Source organism: Mus pahari, chromosome 9 (genome assembly GCF_900095145.1).
Source record: "Mus pahari chromosome 9, PAHARI_EIJ_v1.1, whole genome shotgun sequence".
In the NCBI taxonomy this organism is placed as follows: Eukaryota; Metazoa; Chordata; class Mammalia; order Rodentia; family Muridae; genus Mus; species Mus pahari.
The window spans coordinates 56,311,414-56,328,252 of record NC_034598.1 but is presented as its reverse complement, the minus strand read 5'-3'; the positions used below and the strand labels follow the sequence as shown (position 1 = coordinate 56,328,252).

Sequence of the window (16,839 nt, the reverse complement as noted above, 5' to 3'; positions counted from 1 at the left end):
GAGGAGGAGAAATTCCATCTGGGACTATACTGAATTTTTTTTTTTTTTTTTTTTTTTTTTAGTAGTAACTACTGAATGCTACTTAGCATGGGAAATTCTTTTGACGCTTCCACATTTCTCACTTAAAACCCAACTACGATTTGGGTATCAGGTTTCACACTAGTTCTAAAACATTATTACTATGGGGCAAAAGTCTTTCTGGCTGGATGGAGGGAGGTGAGAACCTAGGAGTACATGCAAATCGAGAGTCTAAGATTTCTTGGGGGGGGGAGTCGTGGGGGGGAGAGTGGGGGGGCTGTAGAAAGGCCTCTTGCAAAATTCGACTCTTTTCCTGAGGAGAGGTGACACACTGGAATTGGAAAAGAGGATATCAGGCTAACTATATGCTGCCCATATTTTGAAGACTCTGAAAAGATATTAACCTTCATATTGTTACGTGAAGGTCCAGGACAGTGGGCATGTTAGAATTACAGTCATCTACTAGTCATAAGGAAAAAAATATCTTGGCCAGTTTTCAGGGGGGTCTTGAGGGTGAATCTGGACAGCCCCACGTGTCAGAACATCCACTCAGAGGACCCAGATCGGCAGGCCACCTGTACTCCGCTCCCGTGAAGGTAACTGTGCCACCTGTGGACATCTTAGGCCTCTTTCTGAAAGAGAAAACTAAGACAAAAACATAAACTAAAACTTCAGATGGCTTGCATCCCTGTTGGCAACCTTAGATGTGTGTACGACAGTGAATTGTTCCCACTGGAAAGATGATTAAAATGTCTCATGCCCTTTGACATCCTCAGGGACCTAGCTGTGTGCATTCACTCAGTGTGACCAGAAAAGGTTTCCAACCATATATAACATGCATTTTACTTATGCATTAGCCTGATATAACATAATATAATATATAATCTGAAATTTCCCTCCAGAGTCTCCTGCTTCATTATGACTGCACTCACGCAGAAGACGTCAATGTGTCAAAAGTACAATAGGTGTATTGTGAGGTGGGACATAGTGAAGTCTCACTTCTTGTTTGCTATTAATTCCTATCTGTCAAGCTGCCTTACAGGAATATTGTCTTTTTTACTACTGTGACCTTTATAATTTCACAAAGGTAGGCACTGTGCGTTAATCCCTAGTTACACCTTGCATCTTAATCATCTAGTAAGACAATCTGTCATTACTGTCACTGTCCTATAAGCATGGGCAAATACCATGAACAAGACTTGGAATCCTGTGCCCCCGTCTTCTCTGTTGGGTTTATGATGACCGTCTGCTAATGATGGATGTTACCAAGTCAAACCAAAGGGATATGGTAGGCGCCACAGAAGTGTATGCAGATACTCAGGGACATAGAAGATGTGTTATACATGATACATATACACATTATATGGATACATATAACTTCATGTCCAATAAGGTACTGAATTTCTGCCAAGTCATCTACTTTTTCCAAGGGAAGTTAAACTTATCTTGATAAATGTGATTCTCTGACAGTGATACTGAAAGTCTCCTTTTCCATAAGGATTGCTCTCCTCCAAGATGAAAAGCACACCTAATACCATTACTGCTGACATCTATAATTAACTTGACTCAGTGCCATAAAGGAAAGAGAAGATACCGAGAGGAAATAAGGCTTTTCTGTTGGGGTTCTGTTGTAACGTTCCCACGGAGCCATTCACTCCTAACATACCTGGCACCAGAAGCCAACGGCCCCGTCATGTGGACACAGACCCAGAACTTGGACACAGTCATTCCACAGATGCTCTGCATGGTCAACACTGTTGCTCTGCACGCCAAAAATCAAAGATCAATGAAACATAGTGTCATGCCAGAAAGGCACCTCGCTGACCAGTCACAGCACAATGTGACATGTGCTCTGCTTCAGGTGTGTGTCAACTGCCTTGACAGAGAAGATACGGGGCATGATTCAAAAAAGGGGACTGCCATATTGGAACTGGGTTTTGGGAGATGACGTGAGATTTGTTCTGATGGAGAAAAGCGGTAAAGAAACCACAATCTGGCCCCAAGTGGGAAAGAGTCCGTGCCATGTGGGAAAAAGAAGACAAGCCATGGCTATTCTGTATGAATAAGGAAGTATAACCTACAGATAGTGGTTGTAGAAAACAAGATCAGAAGACAGACATAGTGCTATATCAACATAAAATGTTTGGACCTTTTTCTCTTGGGAGAATGGGAACCATTGAGAATTTTTGCTAGGAGAGATGACATTTCTGCTCTGACCACAACACTTGAGCACTATCTGAGATGGGCTGAGCAGAGAAGGCCAGAGACAGAAAAAGCAGCTACTCAGAGAACAGTTGAGTGAGCAGAGACGAGAGACCATACAGAGAAGGGGACAGCGTAGAGGGAGGAGGAGGAAGCTGGAAACGTATGGATCAAGGCATACCTGGGAGAGCTGAAGACAGGAGATGGTTCAGGGGTGGTCTGATGGAAGAGGACACTGTCCAAGCTAAGAGCATAGGTGTTGAGATGCAATTAGCTGAAATATAGGTAGGATGTGGTTGGAGCTAACTCGGAGCTAATGCATGGAAGGAAAATCAGAGAGGGTCTACCTCCTAAATAATGGAGATGAGCAACCAGTGCTCAGCACCCGGGGTGAGAAGAACATGTCTGGCTATCCTGTCAAGAAAGGACACAGGAGATTAAGCATTTGTTCTGGGATCCAAGATGGGAAACTCTGAGATGGGTATTTTAGAATAGACATTAACAGGGGACTGGGGAGTGTTCTGGCCTTTCCAGAGTAAAGTACCCGTGAAGCCTCATTTAATCTGTGTTCTATCTGTGAAGGACGAGCAGAAGCCAGCATTACACTCTCTCAGGAGTGGAAGACACAAAGAGGCAAAGAGGAGCTCCCATTATTACTTCTTGCTTCCCTGCCATGACACATGCTTTCAACCTACAAAGAGGAGGCTGCGCTGACTCCTCTTGGCTATAACCGAACCCTGAAAACTCAGGAAATGTTCTGGCGTGCAACTTCAAGTCTGCGATACCCATAGAGCCGTATTAGGTTGAGCAGGGAAGTTAAGTGTGTCGTTGAAATCAAAGGTTATTTCTGTTTCTGAGCCTTCCCGGGTGATTTTTCACAGACCCCAGCAGTCCGCTTGACATGCTCCATGGAGCTGGCCACACCAGAGTGCAAACTAAAAGTGCCTAGAAAAAAGAATGTGCCCTCTCACCTAGAGGGAAATCCACACTTTCCGAATCCCCACAGGAGAGAGAGAAGGTGATGGAGAAAACACACCTCTACCTCATTACCTTTTGGCTTTGAGAATTTAGACACGGACCGCTCAGAATCCCCCAGAGAAGGGAAAAAATAATAGCTGGAGGCAAAGCCAAAAATGTCTCCTGCTTCTATTAATGGCCTTAAATTTATTTTCCATCCACACACTAGAGGAAAGGATGCATTTAGATGGATTAAGAGGCCCAGGAAGAGACACTGAGGCAGGTGTTGGTGAACATGTTCTGTTGTCAGATAATAAATATTTTAGGCTTTGTTAGGTAGATGGTCTCCGTGACAGGCCCTACCTAAACTCTGTTACCAGAGAAAGAGCTGTTACCAGCAACACAGGCACAAACAGGTTACTAATTGTTGTCAATACAAAAACTCATTAGCATTTTCATGCAGTAAAGCACTAGTAGTTTTTCTTTAAGTCATTTGCAAGCACAAACATCTGCACGATAGACATGTATTTTGGAGATGGGGAACACAGGGTCTCGCTCCCATACGCCTCCCCAAGACCTTGTGAAGTAGTTGGGGCTGCAGGTACTGAGCCTATGCACCACTGAGCCTAGAAACACGTGGTTTTAAAAACTGATTTCTAACGCACAAAACTGGTACAGCAAATAGTCTATGCCTGGGTCTCTAGACCGAGGCTGACGATTCGGGCTACCGTGTTTACAGCTTTTCTAAGCCAAATTCGGATAGGTTTGGTCATTCCCTTGCTGAGAGTCTTTGTTTCTCCTTGGCGGTGCTGGCCTTCCTTCCTGCACTGGAAGCTCACTTTCCACGTTCACCCCTATGCTATGGCCCTAATTTACACCATCCAAACTGCATTTGGGGAATCTTGATGGGACACACCCTACACTTCTCTACCGCCATTGATCCAGTGCTACCCTTCCATGAGATGGGAGCCTTTTCTGTGAAATCCCTCCAAAGCTTGCCCATTAAAATCCCTTTCATTCCTCAATGCTCAACTGAAGCACTACGCACCTCCTTTGCAGAAAGCCTCCCTTGCGTTACATGGCTAGAATCAGAGTCTGATAGATTGCAGCTTATGGCTCACAGCTTGACACGTAAATTAAATAAATAATTACCTTGTGTGACTCTCACAAGGCTTACACAATGAGGTGAGACCATGTTAATAAAGCCCACCATGGTGTTTGAATACAGTTGGAGTTCAAAATAAATAGAAGCTCCATCTCGCGTACCCTTAAGACTATAAATCCTTGTGCTACAAGCCATGTTTGATTTACTCACACAAAACTTATATTGATCTGCATGCACATATTATATGCTTAATAAATGTTTATTAAATATAAGGTAGATATTAAGACTGTGCCATTTTTTTTTTTGGTAAAACAAAATCAATGGTTTTAATAAAAATGCTAAATGTGAGAAGGGCTAAAACACAAGATTCCCTGAGTTTTACACAAGATTCCCTGAGTTTTTCTAGTTGAGTTGGCTGTATGGTGCAGAAAAATCATGACACATATGGGTCACACACCCAGGCCCAGGAGTCAATTTGATTACTGTCTAGCTTGTGTTTCTGTATAAGCTACTTACAAATTCTGACATTCTGTTTCTTCTTTTCTAAGACTCTGAATAAAAGGTCTTAAAGGAGCATTCTGGACTACAATAACACTTCTTTCTATTTGGTAGCCTCTTAGTACGTTCAGATTGGGAATTTTAAATCGGACCCATTCATTTTTGCCAGCCTTGTGGAACAACACTCAAAACAGCACACGCCTCAATGAAATGGAAACTATATCTCCCAACCATGATTTTATAATGTAGAAGTAGCAAACCCTGGGTCTTCCCCATGGGAAAAAGCCAGGTAACTAAAGGAGCTCTCCTACAACCTCTGAGGATTGATTGATCCAATGCCCAACACCCTCTTCTTCAGCAAACAGCAAGAGCGAACTTGAGCGATGACATCAGAGCAGACTGAGAATCCAGGCAGCCAGCTTTCAATGTGTGCTTGACTCTGGAGTAAGGTCCCTGAAATACGGTCCTAAGAGTGCTTCGTGTCTTTGTCATGACTCTCATCCTTCTGAGTTAGTCTATGACCTACCATCTTCCCTTTCCAGTTTTGACTTGTGAAGGTGAAGGGGATGGGGACGGTACTCTCCTATCTTGAATGATGTACATCCAAACTAGTGGTGGCCCAGGTTGTATTCCAGAAAACAAGGACAATAGCAACAACAAAATCAACCTCAGCCTACCTGGTATTGAGCCAAATGAGCTGGATCCTTAGAAAACTACCCCTAGCTACAGTCTCACCAAGTGCTCCAAAAGTTGAATGTTTCATAAATAGGTTTCGCCTCCGTGACCAAGGAAGTGCAGCAGTTTAGGAATGCCAATCTCTTAAAGCACACAGTACAAAAAAATAATGGTATTCCATGAGCCCCACGTGGACACGCATGTGCTGTGTTAACTTGCAGTGCCAGGGAATTCGTGACACTGGCACAACTCTTAATTTAGTTTCCACCTCAAAATGCCACGGTTCATAACCAACAGTCGTGCGCGGTGGCTACTCAGCTCTGGAGGCCAAAGTCTGGGTGATTACAAGTTCAAGCTTAGCCTAGATAAAAATGGTGATTTCTTTTTAACTCAACAATGAGAACAAAGCCGAATTAAGAACTAGTAAAGGCAGTCACTGAACTGACAACTCACTACCATTGACACGAGCATTCTCTTCGGATCTAGTGGAGATTTCAGAGAGTGTTTGATAGAAATAGATATGCTCTAGGTTATTCTGATAGCTCATCATTGGTTCTTTAACCATCTTTTGAGATGTCCTGAAACTGGACAAGAACCATGGAGAGGAGAGCGATGGCCTGTATAGTATCTAGAAAAATAAACTCACATCTCGCCTTTCCTCCATCTCTGAGGTAAATGGGACTTTGGGCCCAGAGGGTGTAGTGTATCACCTCAGTGCTCTATTTCCCTTTTCTTGTTCAGACACCACTGGAAGTAACTTGACCCCTCTCCATCTTCACTGGACAGCTGCCAGAAAGAGACTCAGCTTTCTTTCTCCGTGTGCTCCGGAAAACCACCTACCACTCAGAGGGACTCTTTGACATGCTCCCAACTGGAAGAACAAATGAAATTGGCATTTTTTTTTTTTTTTTTTAAATCTGAAGGCAAAACAAAGGAGTCAGAAACAAGACACTGCAAGACCGGGCACTTATCTGTGCTCCCAGAGAAAAAAAGAGGCTCCCGGCTCAAAGAACTCTGCAACTGCATTTCCAGGAGACGTTAGTAGATTTCTCCCCCTCTCTTTGTGGGGGTCGGCCACAGGAGGTGACAGTCTGTCCCTTCTCAGATGCAAAGGTTCCTTTGTGAGCAACTCTGAAGGTGAAAGGGCTCAAAGGGGGAAAACGTGAGGCAACAAAAGAGAGACAGACTTACATGGTGTCCCTGACATCTGTTCTCCTAGTGTGTCATGGCCAGCAGCAGATTGGGAAGCAAAGTTTTGTCTTTTAAGCAACGGGCACCTAAATCTAGCCAGTCACACTCTTGTGGAGGGAGTTCTGTCACTGACAGTCTAACCAGGCACAAAGGGAATTGCGGGGACATGTAAGACAGGGCGGCTGCGTGCTCGCTCAAGGGCTCTTTGCCTTACAGGTGAAAGGTTAAATATATTGATTCACATCTTTTAATTTTCTTCAGAACCCCACCCAAACTTCTCCAGCCATCCTTCCTGGCCAACTAATAGCTCTCACCTCAACTCTGTGTCCCCACAAGACTTAGGTCCTCCATTTTTATGTTGTTTGAACTTGGCAGCAGTGTTTTTTTGTGTGCACGATCCAACTAGTTTCTCAGCATCTGGGGGATGGGCTTTCTGGGTTCTTGGTCCCTCCCGTCCTTCTTTGCATGGTTGTTATTTCTGTGGCTTTAACACTATACACACTTGCTAAGCGAAGTCTTGGCGGCCAATGCTGAGGATGCCTGCTCAGATGCCACTCCAAGTATGTCCCGGCTCTCTCCCCCACAGATTAAGTTCCTAAAAGTTCCCTTTCCTGACAAGGCTGTCCTGTCCGTGTGTCTATCCAGGAGCAAAGGTGTTCTTGCCTGAGTGAACCGTGAGGAAAGGAACAGCTCAGAGCTACAGTGGGTTTGACCTCTCTTTGTTCATCACAGAAACAGGGCAGGTTCACATCATTGGCTACCTTCAGAAATATAAGTCAATAAGCCCTTGAACCTGTCACCCAGTGCTTAGCCGCCATGATGTGAACCAGTGGACTAAGTCAGCGGAGGACTCTCGCGTTTTCTTCCCATCCAAACTGCTCTGTTTTTGTTCTACAGAATGTAGAAACCAAAGAACCCACCAGAACTCACTCCTTTCCTCTCACCCTCTTCCTCTTCCTTCTCTACTCTCCTCAGAGACAATGTGGGTCCAACCGGTTGAGGGCACGCGACGCCAACCAGTGTGGATGCAGAGGTTTACACCTCAGGCTCATGTCCTCCATTTTACAGGTTATCACTACTTACAGGAAATATGGCTGCTCACCTTAATGGGGACTTTGAACGCTGCCTAACGTTTGTGGTGAAGCATGTGAGGGGGAAGAAGTGGAGAAAGATAATTAATTATTTCATTTTTAAACCTCAAATAGGCACACGAATGTCCCAGAGAAAAGAGATATAATGGATCAGGTCTCCTTTTCTTCAACCCTGACAATATCCACAGTATATCCTCAGGTGATTTTTTTTTTTTTTTAGTGTATATATACGCTTAATTATTACAGTACTTTACACATATAGTATAAAAATTCATTCTCACAATATCAAAAATATACTAATGTGTAAATAAGCTACTGTACATAAAAGGTATCAAGATATTTCTAGTCACAAGTGAACAACATTAAGAAATATAGATGAAATGCTTCACGATGCGATTTATTATGGCTGCAATTTAACCCAAATTGTTATATTGCACATAGGCTAAATGGAAACACAAAAATTCATTTGTACTATGTTCTTGGAGAAAGAGGATTATAGTCACTCACACTGCAACATTAACGCTACTTGAATTCAAACCATTTTTCCTACTGTATTAAATATTTCCCTGTGTTGGGAGCAAGAACGTGGATGAATAGCGAAGCTGGTGCTGTCTGCCAAATGAAAACAGTGAGCTTATGTTATTCATAAAACAGCTGAACAACCACGTTGGTAATAGAAGACCTCAGAGAGCCACCGAAAACAAACAAACAAACAAAAACCCACCATTGTTTTTTTGATAATCATAATTCTGTCTTTCCCTGTGTGATTTTTACCTGCATAAGACTACTCAAATAAATTGACAGTTGGACCCAAAATTACTGTCTTGGCTGCTACGTGGCATTCTGCAAATCCCTTAAGTCTGCTTCTCCTCCCCCCCCCCCTCGAAAAGCACTCACTCACTCTCTAGAGCGTTACATGAATTAGGTGTCCTGGAGCCCACAGCGCCTACGCCTGGTTAGCAGGTTGGAAAGTAATAAGCACAATGGAAAGAGAGCCTACTTGGTTACCATGGATACCTTAGATCTGAAGAACTCCTATTTGGGGTGCTCATCAGCCACTACTTGCACAAAATCCCTCCCGCTGCCTGGACCTGCATGCGGTCGTAAATGTTTACTGCACATGTACAGTGTTCGCCAAGTGCTCTGAAATGGCACAGCCATACTGTGGGAAACCAGTCCTTCCCCCTCATGCACTTGCACTGCCTGCTTCCCATCCAGAGACCTGAGGGTTTTATTGGGCCATCCTCTTTGCAGAACTGAGCATTTCTGCTAGATCGCTACAACTGCTTAGCTAGAATCAGCCCCAAGTTTGATTTCTGCGGCAAGCCAACTCACCCCAGGATGCTACAGCTTACATTTAAAAGCCCCCCCCCACACACACACACACACTATAGGGGTCCCAACTCTAGTAGTCTGGACAAGAGGGGCCTCCAGGGAGACTAGTAGGGTACGTAGCCTTTACCTAGTCATGTGAAAGCTTCCAGGGCGTTTCCTCTGAAAGAGTCCCAAACTACATCTGACTTTTCTCAACATCTGATCCATGCAAAGGAAGTTTCAGTGATGTATATAATATATATGCATGCGTACGTACATATGTACACATTAGATCTTTGAAATCTAATGATCCCTGAAGCCAAAGCAGTTAGCTTAAGCTCACTGGAGACACGTGTTAGTCCTCTTCCCAGATGTTCATTTTTATCTTACAAGGAGGATGGAACAGGCAACTCGGGAGACCAGGCCTTACACGTGTGCCCTGTTTTGGCTTAATGGCTTTAGTAAACCAACAGAAACAGTCCGTCCCATAAAGATAATTGCACAACAAAACTTTTATCTTTTCCAGATGGCAAATGGGATGTCACTCAGTGTGACCTAATGACCCGGCCCCCACAGGAGTCTCTCCAGATTCATTTGCCTGCTCCACCAGAGTGCTGACTCGTCAGATATACCCCAATAGAGCCTTATCTCTAACACTAATGACAGTAAGAGCTGTCAGGAGCTGGGCATGGCTGGAGAGAGGCAAAGACAGGGGCAGGGCTGGGGACGATTGGTCATCAAGGACAGCTGGCCAGCTTTATGTTCTCTACATTCCCTGTCTCTTTCCTCTCCATGGTCTACGGTTGCTCTTGTCTTCACCATTCTCTTGGGATCTTGACCCACAGCCACAGTTTTGACTCTTCCACCTGTGGCCCCTGTTCTAACAAGTCTTCGGCTCGGCCCTCTCCCCTAAACTCCACATACATATAGTTGGGTGTCTGAGCGTTGCCTCTCCACGTAACCCTTCATGTTTGTTATTTTTCTACAGAATTTTTTACCTAGTAGGTATAATATCTGTATCTTATTTCTTAGCAAACATTTTCCTTATTTTTTTTTAACGTTCTAGAATACAAGTGACTTCTAACAGCTAGCTTCCTCCGTACATACACCATACCAATTATTTTAAAATAGTATCTTAATGAAATTTCAGAAATGTTTACTTTTTCCTTTTACAGCATAGTCTCCATGTTTGCTGCAAGATTCTGAGAACAGATAAATATATATTCCCAATGTGCTTTGAAGTTGCATGGTGGAATTAGGAAAATGTTTGTGTATAAACTGATTCTTTTCACAAAATAGGTTGGCATGGTAGCACATAAAGTATAGTTTATTCAGAAAAGAGTCACAAGTGTCTTTACTGAATTCACTCTTTAAGGTTTCATTTACTGGGATAGAAAAATGGCTCAAGAGTTAAGAGCATTTGCTCTTCGTTCACAGGACCCAGGTTCAATTCCCAGCACCCACAGGTTGACTCACAACCATATGTAACTCCAGTTCTAGGGACTTTGGCAACCTACCCTCTCCTGGCAGGTACACACAAGGTACTCAGACAAAATACCCATACACATAAAACAAAAACATTAAAAACATTGTCACAGATATACAATCTGCTTAAATTGTGCAGATAGATACATTCATGGATGATCATAGACAGAGGACACTGAAAATAGTGTTTCGAAAGGAAAGAAATGTACTTTCGTAGTGAAGTACATACATATATGGATGAACAAAATGTGAAGAAATCTGATTTGCCAAACAAGAGCTCAGCTTTGTCCACCGTGATATATATATATATATATATATCCCCCCCCCAACTGCCGGCTTCCTCTACTCAGTTACTGCCGAATGGACTGCTGAAGGGATACATCGCCTTCCTGTTCCGCAGAAGCGCCCACCCCCACCCACGTGACCAAGCTCCATCTTCTATAGCATCATCTTAAGCCCATGACCTTGAACAAAACCTAAGCGAGAAAGCCTGGTCACTCTGTCTATAAAGACTTCGTTTCCAACATCTGCCGCTTCCTATTTTGCAATCTCACTTGCGAACAGTGGTCCTCGTGCCATGGATATTTATGCGTCTACATGTCAGGAGCCAAGAGGTTAGTGAGAGCAGCTACTCTTTGGGGTAGAGCAATTAATGACATAACACTGCAGAAATACTTTAAAAAAAAAAAACAAAACTTTCAATTGCATGGTTTTAAGAAGCCATTATGTGAGATTTGAGCAGACCATTGAATGCTTTTTTTTCTTCTACATTCAACGAATATGTCCACGGAAGCTACTATTTAATACCTAGATATTACACACACACAACACGCACACACACACACACACACACACACACACACACATACACACCCAAACCCTCTATTCAAGAAGCATGGGGACAATCATAGAGGAGCAAGGGAACAACCACAGAGGAGCACAGAGACAACCACAGGGGAGCACGGAGACAACTACACAGGGGAGCACAGGGACAACCACAGGGGAACACGGAAACAACCACAGGGGATCACGGAGACAACCACAGAGGAACACGGAGACAACCACAGGGGAACATTGGGACAACCACAGGGGAGCACAGGGACAACCACAGGGGAACATTGGGACAATCACAGGGGAGCATGGGTACAACCAGAGGGGAGCACAGGGACAACCACAGGGGAGCACAGAGATAACCACAGGGGAGCACAGAGACAACCACAGAGGAGCACAGGGACAATCACAGGGGAGCATGGGTACAACCAGAGGGGAGCACAGGGACAACCACAGGGGAACACTGGGACAATCACAGGGGAACATTGGGACAATCACAGGGGAGCACAGAGACAACCACAGCAGAGCACAGGGACAACCACTGGGGAACATTGGGACAATCACAGGGGAGCACAGGGACAACCACAGAGGAGCACAGGGACAACCACAGCAGAGCACAGGGACAATTGTCCACAGGGGAGCACGGAGACAACGTTCTGACTCTGACCTGGCTTTCAGGTGGCTTTGCATTAAAGGATCCCCTTTACTGCAATAGCTCATATACTTTTTTAAAATCCCTGAAATGCTGAGTTATTAGGCTGTATGTTACTTTCTCGTGGATTCAATGTATGAAGGCAGAAACATAAGGACGCCTGTTAAATATCAGAGGGATAGAAAAGACCCAGCAAGGTCCTTATGGGGGTGTGAGTTGGTTCCCCCCTTTTTATTCTTGGAAGATTTTATTCTAGAAGAAAAATAATCACCACACACACACACACACACACACACACACACACACACACACACACAATGTCTCAGTCCTTTAGATCATATGTAAAACCTAAGTGTAATCTGAAGATAAAAGAAGTAAGTTAAACACTTTATACTTTCAAACCTCAGACCAAGGCAGGATTGCCAAGCCAACTTCCTTCCTTTCCTTTCCTTTCCTTTCCTTTCCTTTCCTTTCCTTTCCTTTCCTTTCCTTTCCTTTCCTTTCCTTTCTTTTCTTTTTCTTTATGGGAAAGAATGGGTAAGAACTATAAAATCAGCCATAAAACATATAGATTAGTGGGGNATGAGTCAAATGACCCAACCTACCCCTGCATGGATACATGCTCAGGCTCTTGAATTGGTACTATTGGAAAGGACATCAAACCATAAAAATAACTCATATGTCTGTTATGTTTTTCCATTTTGAGCTTATAATAGCAATAATGACCTCAGCAAAAGACATTTCCTTGGAGTTAATGGCTGGCTGGGAGGCAGAGCCGAGGGCCACTGGCTCTTCCCAGCTGGTCATTAATCCCCAGGAAACGCCTGCACCTCCATCATTATTGCTAAAGCACCATTACAGAAATTTCTCACAGTTCCAGGGTACGGAAATCTGAGGCTACTTTGCAAGCCCACGGTCTTCATGTGAGTTAATAGGCCACCACTGAGCACAGCACACACGTAATTATCAAAATGACAGAAGGGAAAATATTGTTCTCCCAGGTCTGTAAGATTATAGGGAATGGGGACTAGCTTTATGGGAAGGGTAGGGTTGAAGCTAAACCACATTAATTTAAAGGCAGAATGAAATCGCCTATATAAAAATCAGTTAAAAAAAAAAAAAAGACAAGGCAATTTACTTCTATTATACAGTCTTAAAATATTTTTAAAAGATACAAATTAAGGTTCTATATACACTTCTTCGTAAACCAATAATGTCATATTAAAGAGAATGGTTATAAGGAGAGAACAACCAGTGAAGTTTAAGGGAATGAGAACCTTTGAGAATTGGGGGACAGATATGTTTGGTAAAATTCATAGGCATTCACCATTAAATATTTCATGCAAACAGTTCACCCTAGACTTTCTGACTACAGAAGCAAGCAAACAACCACCACCACAACCACCACCACAACGACCTGCAGTTCTGCTTTTTGTCTTAAATAGAGGCTTAGCATATGCTAACAAGTGCGGAGAAATTTGGAAATCACAGGCACGCACTTGGTGCTCCACACTGCCTTATGTAGAAAGTCACAAGCTTACAAGCTTCATTAAAAACAAAAATTAGATGCTTTCAAATCTATTCATTCCCCACTTTTAAAACACTGGGCTCAACAAACAGTTCAAAGGAAGGAGGTAATCCAAACATCACACCCCAAACAGCCTATAAATCTCTCCAACATGTTCTTATAACAAACTACAAATGTTGGCCAGGATGCTTTAGATTTAATGAAACCCCTTGTGCGTTCTCCTGATGGGTTACAAATACCTGCCTTATTCTAAAATGAACTTGAAGCTGAGGAGGCCTGGTACAGGTTACATTGCATCCCTAAAAAGATTTCTTGAAGTTCTAACTCATGTTGCATCTACAGGAGTGAAGCCTTACTAGGAAACAGGGTCTTTGTATTCATAGTCAAGATAGGGTTACTAGGTATCCTTCGGGGGAGGGGGGGAGTTTAGAACACATGCCTGCGGGACCTCCCTTGGCAACAAAGTATACAGTGCATGGCCACACCTTAACAGAGTGGGGTGCCTAAAAACTAAGGAACATTAATAATTATGAATGATCAGGAAAGCTAAAGAAAAAGCATGGAAATTGATTCTCACGTAGAAGCTTCTCGAGTATACGGCCCCACGCCTGTAATGCCATCATTTGGGAGGCTCAGTAAGGTCACTGCGAATTCAAGGCTAACCTGGGTGAAGAGCCTGTCTGAAACAGGAGAAAGAGACAGACAGACAGACAGACAGACAGACAGACAGACAGACACACACACACACACACAGAGAGAGAGAGAGACAGAGAGAGAGAGAGACAGAGAGAGAGAGATCATGCATTACTGGCTTCTGGAAAGCAGCATGACCCTGTAAAAACCCAGATGTACAATTTCTACTTCCCAGAAATGTGAGAGAGAGTAAGTTTCTATTGTGCAAAGGCACCCAGGCATGCCGTACTTTGTTACATCCACCCTCAGAAGACGTAATACAGGGGGGAACCAGGGCCAACATTACAAATGGCAAGAGAGGAAAAGTCAGAAAGTCAGGCCAACAAGATGAAGCCATTCATTAAGAAGAAAAGCAACGGACTGGCAGTCAGGAAACCTGGCTCCCATCGGAATAATGACGCTTGCGACCTGGAGCTGGACACTTAATTGCTCTCTACTTTGACACTGTCACCTGCAGCACATGAGAGGCTACGGACCAAATCCAAGCTCCCATCTGGGGAAGCGGAGCGCCAGTCAGAGCAGCATTGTAATGCTCTCACAGTTTCTGGACACAGGAACACAGCTGCGTCTTCATCTGCCGCCAGCCATGTCCACACCCGCAGGCTGCACACATTCATGTGAACCCGGTAAGAACGGAAGAAGCCTGCCGTGAAGTAACAGCACCGTACTCCGGTACTCGCTTATGGATGTTGTCCTCTGAAATGCTGGTTTTGCTCTTGTAGGGTTTGCTTGCTTGTTTGTTTTCGCGACAATTCAATTATCTGGAAATGTCTCTGGCTAATCTAAAAATGAGCTTTTATTTATATATGCATGTGTGGTTTCATCTTACTTAAATAAATATATATATAATTAATATATAATAAATATATTAGTTAAATAAATGTATAAGCATACATATCTATATATTAGAACATTATTTGTAATTAAGAAATAATTTCTTTTAAAGTGCCAGTAGAAATAGTATTAGCCCAAAGAGGGGAAAAAAAAAAATCACTCTTGTAGGATACCACGGACTAGGGATTCAGGCTCCAATAGGGCGCTGGGTATATTATTCTCGATGTATCTACTTATTCTCTAAAGGGCCTGCATAGTAATTACTTGTAGGGATGGTTCATCGCTCATTATATTCATTATAATCACTGTCATCTAACCACTGAAGTCCCAGACATGACCAGTAGAATACAGTGGGCCTTTCCATTCTAAAGTGGTAACCTCAGGCTAAGGCTTTGCTTCATGTGTATGCGTGTGTGCAAACATGCATGCATGTGTACATGTGTTCATGAGCACATGCGTGTGTGTGTGTGTGTGTGTGTATGTATGTTATGCACGAGTGCACATAAAAAGATGCACGTAGGGAGACCCACTGCAGTGATAGTGTTATCTAGTGTAGGTCCTCCTAACAATGTCAAAGTGATAAGGTTTGACTGCAGTCCATACTAGAGACTGGGGTAGATGATCACAGTACAATTAACAGGGTAGTTTGTCCACCCAATATCTGCTTATATGGACATATAAAAATCTATGTAAAACAAGTAACCACTGATTTAATTTTTATCTATCTATCAATCGATCAATCGATCTATCTATCTAGACTTGAAACCCAAAGCTTTGTACCTTCTATGCCTGTGTTTAACCATGGAGCTACATCCCCAGCTTATAAGTGCACGACTTTGAAGACAGATTTGAACATATCCCAAAAGACAAACAGGTACTCAATGAGGCACAATATGTGCGGCCTCGGGAAAAGCAGGTGTGTGCTACACTCCTGTGCCAGTTTCCCTCCTTGGCCTCTCAAATTGGCACAAGTCTTAATGCAGTAAAGTAGAGCTTACTTCAGGCAAGTCAGAAGCTGTGTGCCAAGGCCACCTATGATTCTGCTTGGGCTAGCCAGCTATTCATAAGAAGGAAATCTCAAGAATCACCCATACAGCCACAGGTAGGAAACACGGGCCCCTCTGCCAACACTTCAACAGCCAGGCCACGTTCTAGTATATTTAAAAGACATGACGTATCTCCGTGTCTGTGGAAACAGGCGAAGTTGAAAATTCTCAAGCAACTATTTTAAAAGACGGCGCTTCTGGTGATATATTTCTGAACCTATACATGGGATAAAAATAGCTCACAACATCATCTCTACACAGACACACACGAATAATTACACACAGAGCTGGGAACGCAGAGTGTGATAGATAGGAAGTTTGATTAACAGCAACATCCTAGTTGAGAGAGAGTAACTACAGTTTAAACAGGCCAGAGCATCATCGTTCAGTAGTAGAGGCTTTGGGCTGATCTCCAGAGCTGCAGAGAAAAATAGGAGAGAGAGAAAAAAGCACCAGGTTAGGGGAATGAGACAAAAATATACTAGGCATTTCTTACAACTACATGTGAGAGTCTCCAGGAAGACAAGGATTGTCCGGCTGGACTTTGGAGGAACGGGGGAGGAAGAAATAAAGGCACAAAAGCCACTTTTAACAAATGTACACAGGTAAGACTATCAAAAGATTCTCTTCCAACTCAATGCTTTCCTTATAGCTAGGAACCTTCTACTGGTGTGCGTGTGTGTGTGTGTGTGTGTGTGTTTTTGTGTGTGTGTGTGTGT

The 16,839-nt window shown here is 43.4% G+C and overlaps 1 protein-coding gene across 1 annotated transcript in view; it reads right to left on the bottom strand.

Moving 5' to 3' along the window:
• Hmga2 (high mobility group AT-hook 2) overlaps positions 1 to 16,839 on the bottom strand; it is a 110,002-nt gene that overhangs the window by 66,524 nt on the left and 26,639 nt on the right.